This window comes from Tupaia chinensis, unplaced genomic scaffold (genome assembly GCF_000334495.1).
Source record: "Tupaia chinensis unplaced genomic scaffold, TupChi_1.0 Scaffold000511_1, whole genome shotgun sequence".
Taxonomy (NCBI): Eukaryota; Metazoa; Chordata; class Mammalia; order Scandentia; family Tupaiidae; genus Tupaia; species Tupaia belangeri.
Genome location: NW_006160024.1, coordinates 2780355 through 2788496, shown reverse-complemented (window position 1 = coordinate 2788496; position 8142 = coordinate 2780355). Strand labels below are relative to the sequence as shown.

Genomic DNA, 8142 nt, shown 5'->3' with positions numbered 1-8142 from the left:
AGTGCCACATTATATGATCAACTATGTGGATACATTAATGCAAAACTCAGACTTTGTGGCCTAACTCTTATCTACCTACTTTCCATTGAGAGTCCACTGAATTGAAGAAAGCGTCTGTCTTCTCTGCCTCTTAGCAATTTTCCTTCTTACGAGGACCCCTTCATATCAGGATGTTTGTGCCACTGCAGAGCTGCTATTTCTGTGATTTTCAACGCTATTCTATGCTTCACTTATTTGTGGAAAGAATGTATACTGTCCAATGTCAGCTTTATCAGTAACAAATTTATCAATAAATTTTAAAAATGACAGCTGGGTGCCCTCCCCACAGCAACATGGCATCTCTTCCTTAGCAAAGTGACAGGTGCTTCTTCTCAGCCTCCGCCACAGCCCGTGGTCACCATGCCGTTTGTGTTGCTTTTTAGTTCTCAGGGAAAGCTTCAACTGCAGAAACAGTGCGTCCCTCTATCACACAAAGAGAAGAAAAAGATCACAAGGGAACTTGTTCGAACTGTTTTAGCCCAGAAACCTAAAATATGCAGCTTCTTTGATGGCATGATCTAAAGATTTTTTTTTTAAGATATGTTAGTCTGTGTTTTTGCTGTGCTATTGAGGATCAGGACAATGGATTAATTAAGCTAGAAATAATTCATTGTTCCATGGAATTACTTGACAAGCATTTTGGCAGTGTGTGTGAACTTGATATCATCTTTCATTTTGAGAAGGCTTATTTTATTCTGGATGGGTTTCTTGAGGGAGGAGAAGTTCAGGGAACAACCAAGAAAAATGCCCTTAAAGCGATTGAGTAAGCCATCGACTGCAGGAGTCACATCATGAATATTTTAATGTCCCTGTGTACTAAATGACCACTCATCAAATGTGCAGACTTCCACAGAGCAAAGAGGGAACTGATACACTTATGAAAGAAAATATCCTCAGCTTGGTGACTGACTACCTCGTATTATAATAGAACATTCCAGAATGAGCACCTGTATGATTGTATGTTTTCTTGTTCCCATTCTCAACTTTTCTGTTTTATTTTCATTCTATACATGATCTTGATACAGGTTTTTCTTGCTCAGAGCTGATTTAATTTCTTGACACAAGATGGCCTATGAGTGTTTTAAATGACGTTTATCTTAAACATGTACATGTTATCATTAATAAACCATCTGTAATTAACCTTATAGAAAGAAAACCTGGCAATCGTTAAAATGTTTACCAAAGACAATGGAGCTGAAGTGCTGGGCTGAAACAAACAGTACCGTAATACATACCGTGGTTAGGTTTACCAATGTTGAAAGACAAACGAAACTGTATTTAGTGTAATAATCTTAAACTCTATAGGAGCAAATGTGTTCTAATATGTCACACAAAGTGTATATGGAAATAATATAAGAAAGTAAAATAATTCTGTACTATTTTAAAAATTTAGGTTAAAAACATTGTCTTTAAGACATTTTGTAGTGCCACCTTTAAGTCACATTTGTGCCATATAATATTAAAGTCTCTTTTAAAACAGAAAGTTAGGTCAGAAAAGTACCTTGTAATATATGCTGCTTAATAGTATCCATTTAAAAGCATTAATACTTAGTTTATTATAGTTCAAAATTTCTAATATGCAGTTTCAATACCTAAGTACTTCTGTTTTACTAGTATGGCTTTCTAATACTTAACTCTTCATTTAAATACTTAATGCTTGGTTAACTATAGCTTCTTGTTTTTGAATATTAAAACCTTTACTATTGATCACTATTGTATTTACTTTCAGCAAAACATATGGCATATTTCATTATAAAAGGAAAGTACTCAATAATTCATTGTTTATATGTAGAGAATTTAAAGCCTAAGTAAGACATCATTAAGTAAGACATCAAAAAACAGCAACTAAGACACTCAAACTGGTTTACCATTGCAAGGAAAACCTACAAAATAGTGTTTTGATCGAACAGTATTAGGCAAGCATATTTATTTTCATTCTTGCTTGCTTACTGCACTACATTTGAACCAACTACAGGGGCTATCAAATGCAAAATTTAGCATTACACTTTGAAGGACTTGGAAACATTGGTCATTTCCTTTTTTTTCCTTCCATTCCTCCCCTTGTCCCACAGTATGTAATTTATCTGGTTTTAATGTGGCATAAGTTTGCATTGTCTCATACTTATTTGCTTTGAATACTGTGTGCTGAGCTATAACAAAATGCTGCTCTTCTTTTTATTATTATATGTAGACCTGCTTGCTTTAAGTAGTAGATTCTAAAATAGCTTTCCTTGTGTATCTAAAATAAAAGTATTGCATGTAAAAAAAAATTTTAATGAGCCTTTAATCTCAATCAGTGAGTGACTCAGTGGGAAAGAGGAATGCAATCTATTACTGCTCCTTCCGACTCTAACAATTACCACGGGAGAAGTCCGAGGCCACTGGCATCAATTGATGCTTCCCACTGCAGATAGCCCTAATATCTGGGTTCAGCTTGGAAATGCCAATGAGGCACAAGTGGCAGAGTGGTCCTGGTGAAGAAGTACGTGCACCAATTGGGCAGCAGTATATATTTTGTCACTCCTCTAAAATATGATGTACACTTGGGTCTGCCATCAGGATTCAACTGTAAGGTCCCACCCCTGATTATCACATTGTCCTAGTCCCATAGGCCTAGAAACAGCAGTGACAACTCTGTAGCCCAGCAATATAAGATTTACCAATTTATTGTATGAAGGGAGATTGTTGATCAGACACAGAGGCCATCTCACTGAAGGAAGTCAGAAAGTTATTGTAAGATTGGGGCCAGCAGGTGGCATGATAGTTAAAGGCACGGGACTCCCACATGGCCAACTACAGTTTGAGTCCCAGACCTGGTGTTTTGCTTTCTCACTTTCCCTCTCTCTCTCGCTCTCGCTCTCGCTCTCATTCTCACTCTTGCTCTATCCCTCTCTGGTAAAATATTTTTAAAAGGAAAAGAAAAAAAAAAAGAAAGTTATTGTAAGATTTAAGGGAAGGATAAATTTTAAAAAAAAGAAAATCCGTTTAGGCAAAAATTAAGTAAAACAATGCTTTGATGTTATCAAAGCAGAGTGTGCTGTGTGGAACAGGGTTTACATAATATCAGGGATGTGAAGTGAATTTAGGGCCTCTGTTCTCCAAAGTACAGAATTAAGACAGATGTAGACTACTGTGTCTGGAAAACGTTTATCTGACACTCTGTGCCCGGGCTAGAAATTGAGGCTGCTTCTCTGTCTTCTCCATAGCAATGTGATTTATACCCTTCAGACAGAATTAGGATATCTCATTCTTACTGATATAATTCAAAATGTCAGATTTCTGATTGTCTATGGGTTTGTGGGGTTTTTTAGGTTTTTGCCTTAGGGCACATATGCTCACCTGAAAGAGAGAGACAGAGCTAGTGAGAGGGAAAGTAAGAAATCACTCCCCAGGGAGGATGGCTACTCCACAATTCCTTTTCCTCATTCTCCTCTGAGATCATGGGCATGCACACACATATGCCCTGCACCCAGTATGATTTTCTTTCCTTTTTTTTATTTTCCCCAGCATGATTTTCAAGCCACTAGGTCAGGTACTAGAACTGTGGTCAGCCTTGTGGGAGTTCAGCAATATAACTACTATGGCATCTTCTGGCCCTCTGATTATCTGTGATTTTAAAGAACAAAATCTGTTACTGAATAAACAGGTAGTTGTTGATGCCAGCAGGTATTATAGTGGTTAAAGCGCTGGACTCCCACATGGCCAACCATAGTTCGAGTCCCGTACCAAGTGGCTTGCAATTCATGCTGGACACATGTGCATGCATGCCCAAAATTCTGAAAGAAGAATGGAGAAGCACCCTGCAGCAAAAATCTTTCAAAAAAGAGGGGAGGGGTATTTGTTACTTAAAGAAGGAAAATGTTGACATTTTACAGGTGTGGTATATCCTAAAGAGAAATATTGTTTTCTGTTCATTCGCAGCTTGGCTGGCTTTTACTTCCTCACTAAACAGTGTCTCCTTTCCTGCCCCAGCCCTCACCCTACTGTGAAGAGCATGGAGCATGGTCCCACTAATTCATTGTCCTCTGATTCCAGCATGGGCAAGAGCTTATCCATGGCCAAGGCCAGGCAGTAGGCACAGCAGTGAGTTAGGATCAGGGCCCAGAGGCTTATTGACATGAGCTGGACTTAAGGAACCAGACACCAGTGCCAATCAGTATCACCATGTTCTTGTGGACAGGGCAGGTTCTCTTACAGCCTCCTGCGTTTTGATAGCTCAGGCATGGTTTCTGACCTTTAGCCAAAGAAGCATATGAAGTCTCCTCTTTCTAGGAAGCTGCTTTCTAATGAGGAAATGCTAGCTGCACCACAGGTCAGGCTGCTAAGAGCTGTTCCAGGAAAGAAGGTGAGGGAAATCCCCACAACAGTAAGAAATAAAAAAGAAAGAAAGAAAGAAAGAAAAAGAAGAAATAAAAAGAAAGAGAGGGAGAGAAAGAAAGAAAGGAAATGGCAGCTACACTTTGTGGGACTCTCCCATGTCAGGTTCCTGGATGCTGTTCCATCTGAAGATGAGAGATCTCTAGGATCAGGAAGCACACTCCTGAGGGCTGAAGGAAGGAGTTTTGGTGAGAAGTACTCCACCTAGCAAGCCCCAGATCCTCAGAGCCCAGAGAAGTCACCACTGCCAACATCCTGATTGTTGAAGATGAACACAAAATCCCTCTTCCAGGAGTTCTGAAGAGGAAGACATTGTTTTCAAGGCTGATATTCTGGCACCCAGATTTTCCTAGTGCCCTTTTCCCAACCCCCAATGCCTAGAAATGAAGAGGGTTCAGAGCGAAGCAGTTGAGATCTGTACCATTGTATACATAGTGTGGATTTTATGTTCAGCAGCCATGAATCCAAAATTTGGCACTACCACCTTGTAGCTATGATTCAGTCAAGTCTTTTCACAATCCTGAGTCTCAGATGTCCCTTCTATAAAATGGAAATAACTTGCATCTTGAATGTTATAGTTATTAAGCTAAATAATACCCTTGAGGCCAGTAGGCAGCATGGTGGTTGGGGGGCTGGACTCCTACATGGCCAACCATAGTTCTAGTTCTGGACCTGGTAATTTGAAAATCATGCTGGGAGCATGTGCATGATGCCCAAAATCCCAGGACAATGGAGGAGAAGGGATTGCAGCATGGTCATTCTCCCTGGGGGTAATTTCTCACTTTCCCTCTCACTGTCCCTCTCTCTTTCTCTGGTGAGCACACATACCTTATAGCAAAAACCTTAAAAAAGAAGAAAAGAAGAGAAAGAAAGGTAATATTCTTATAACATAATTCATTTGGTAGAAAAGAAAAAAACTCATGGACTAACTATATTAGTTAGATAATTCCTTTGTCTTGGGATGGGTTGATATCTCTGTACCCACTCACTTTTCCTCTTGGATATTTAGTGACTTACCCACTAGGACCTGGCTCACTCTGGTTTTTCTTCAACATCTTTTTCCCTTCAAACTGCAATTTTGTTACAGGCTACATTAGCTTGAATACCCTGCTCCCTCTTTAGACCATCATGCCCCCAAAAGTCACCTCTCTAGCAACAATTAGTATACAGAAGAATGTGAAATCTCTTTTCAAGGAGTCTCCAAGACTCAGAAGTCGTATAATGCATTCTCTGAACTCTCTTGAAAAAAGTACTCCTGAGGCCAGTAGGTGGTGTGGTGGTTAAGATATTGGACTCCCACATGGATGACTGCATTTCAAGTTCCAAACCTAGCAGCTTGCTTTTCTCACTTTCCTATTCTCTCTCTCTCTCTCTTTCTCCTCTCCCTCCTTCCCTCATCAAATTTTAAAATAATAATAATAATAAATAAAATTAGATAAAATAATCCTTTCAAAAAAAGATAGAAAGAAGCACTCCAAATGAATAGAAATATTATAAATTCAGAAAGATGATTCAAAAGATCCAAGTAAGGTTGAGTATGTAATTTGCTTAAGGTTAGTGTTGTTTTTAAAATGGCAGAAAAGGAGCCTGTGCCATGGAGCAGAGAGCAGCTGCAGTCAGTGAGACAAACTGAGGTAGGAAGAACCCCCTGAGGGTGATTTCTCTCTTTCTGTCTCTCTTTCTCTCCAGCAAGTGCATGTGTCTTATAGCAAAAATCTCTCTCTTCAAAAAAAAGTACTAAATGGAGTGCTATATCAGGAAAACTAAAGACAGACAAACGCAAGTAAGAGAACAACAGCAACAAAAAGAAAAGTGGCTAACAAAATGGCTGGGACAACTCTGCAAATATTGATGATAACACGAAATGTTAATGGATTTAATTCTCAACATCCCACTATCTCCTTTGGACAGATCATCTAGACAAAAGATAAGCAGAGATACAGGATCTAAATGATACAGGGAATGAAGTGGACTTGACAAGTACCTTTAGAACCTTCCACCCAACAACCACAAAGTATAATTTTTTCTCACCTCTCATGGAATTTTTTCAAAGATTAAATGCTTAATAGGGCACAAAACAAGCCTTTATAAGGCATTTCTGTTATCAGAAAACTCACTTTTTTTATGTTTTTCTAAGCGAAAATGCATCATAACTTTTCCAATAACCCAAAATATCCAGCATCTTCTCCAACCATGATGGAATTAAACTCAGATTAATTTAATTAATTAAACTCAAATTAATTTCAGAGAAAAAGCCTCAAAAATATACAAATATATAAAGACAAAATAATCTGCTCCTGAATGATCTCACAACAACTGGAGAAATCAAGACTGAAATCAAAATATTTATCAAAACCAATGATAAAAAGTACATGAATTTCCACAATTTATGGGATACAGTGAAAGCAGTCATAAGAGGGAAGTTAATAGCAATTAGTGCACATAAGAAAAAGATGGCAAGGCAGCAAATAGACAACCTAACAACACACCTCAGGGAACTGGAAAAACAACAACAATAAACAATTTGAAGAGAAAAGAAATAATAAAGAATTAAGGAGAAATAAATGAGATAGAGAATAAAAAAACTATGTAGAAAATAAGTGAAACCAAGAGCTGGTTCTTTTAGAAGATAAACAAAATTGATACACCATTAGCTAGACTAATTAAGAAGAGAGAAAGAAGCTAGATAAATCAAATTTGCAATAAAACAGGCAACATTGCAACAGATATAACAGAAATACAAAAGATCATTAAAGAATACAATGAGTGACTATACACCAACAAACTAGAAACCCTGGATGAGATGCACAAATTTTTAGACACATATAATCTACTAAGAATGAATCAGGAAGACATAGAAAGCCTGAATAAACCAATAATAAGCAATGAAATTTTTTTTTCACCTAAGGTTTTCCTATCCTCTGTGGCTAATAACCAGAATACACAAGGAACTCAAACAGCTATTCTGAAAAAAGATGATCAACCCTATTAAAAGATGAGAGAATGAGATGAAAAAAACACTCTCTAAGGATGACTTATGAATAGCCAATAGGCATTTGAAAAAAATGCTGAACATCCCTCATTGTAAGGGAAATGCAGGTCAAAACAACAATAAGATACCACCGAACCCCAGTCAGAATGTCTAAGATGGAAAAAAAAAAAAAAAAAAAAGACAAGTGCTGGAATCAGTGTGGTGAAAGGGGAACTTTCTTGCTGGTGGGAATGTAGATTGGTCCAGCCACTGTGTGACGGGGCCACACAGACAACACCAGCTGGTATGAACCCTCCATTGTGTCACTGTACTGGCCTGCACTCAATTTCTCTGCCGTGAGCTTTACTGTTATTAAGGTACCCTGCAAGGGTAAAGGGCCAGGGAACCTGAGACAGACTCCCCCACCTGCCTGTTTTAAACTAAAATTAACATATGTTAAGATTAAATTAGTACAAGCCAAATTAGCATTAGTAACATATGTAGATTAAGTTAGTTTAAGGCTAGTTTTATGTAAATATCCCTTGCTAAAGCTACAGGCCAAAGTTAGCTCTTGCCAGGCAAAGTCAGCAGGTTCACCCAGAGATAAAACAAAAGAACTCACTAATTGACAGACTCAGCAAATAAAACAAAAACCTATGGGTTTTTTTTTTTCTTTTTTTTCTTTTTTTTTTTTGGAGAGATTTTCACTGTAGGGCGTGTGCGCTCACCAGACAGACAGAGAGAGATATAGAGAC

At 38.0% G+C, this 8142-nt stretch overlaps 1 pseudogene; it reads left to right on the top strand.

Annotated features, from left to right (window-relative positions):
• The first annotated feature begins 399 nt into the window (after positions 1-399).
• On the top strand, positions 400-859 carry LOC114009281 (AP-1 complex subunit sigma-2 pseudogene; annotated as a pseudogene).
• The last annotated feature ends 7283 nt before the right edge of the window (positions 860-8142 follow it).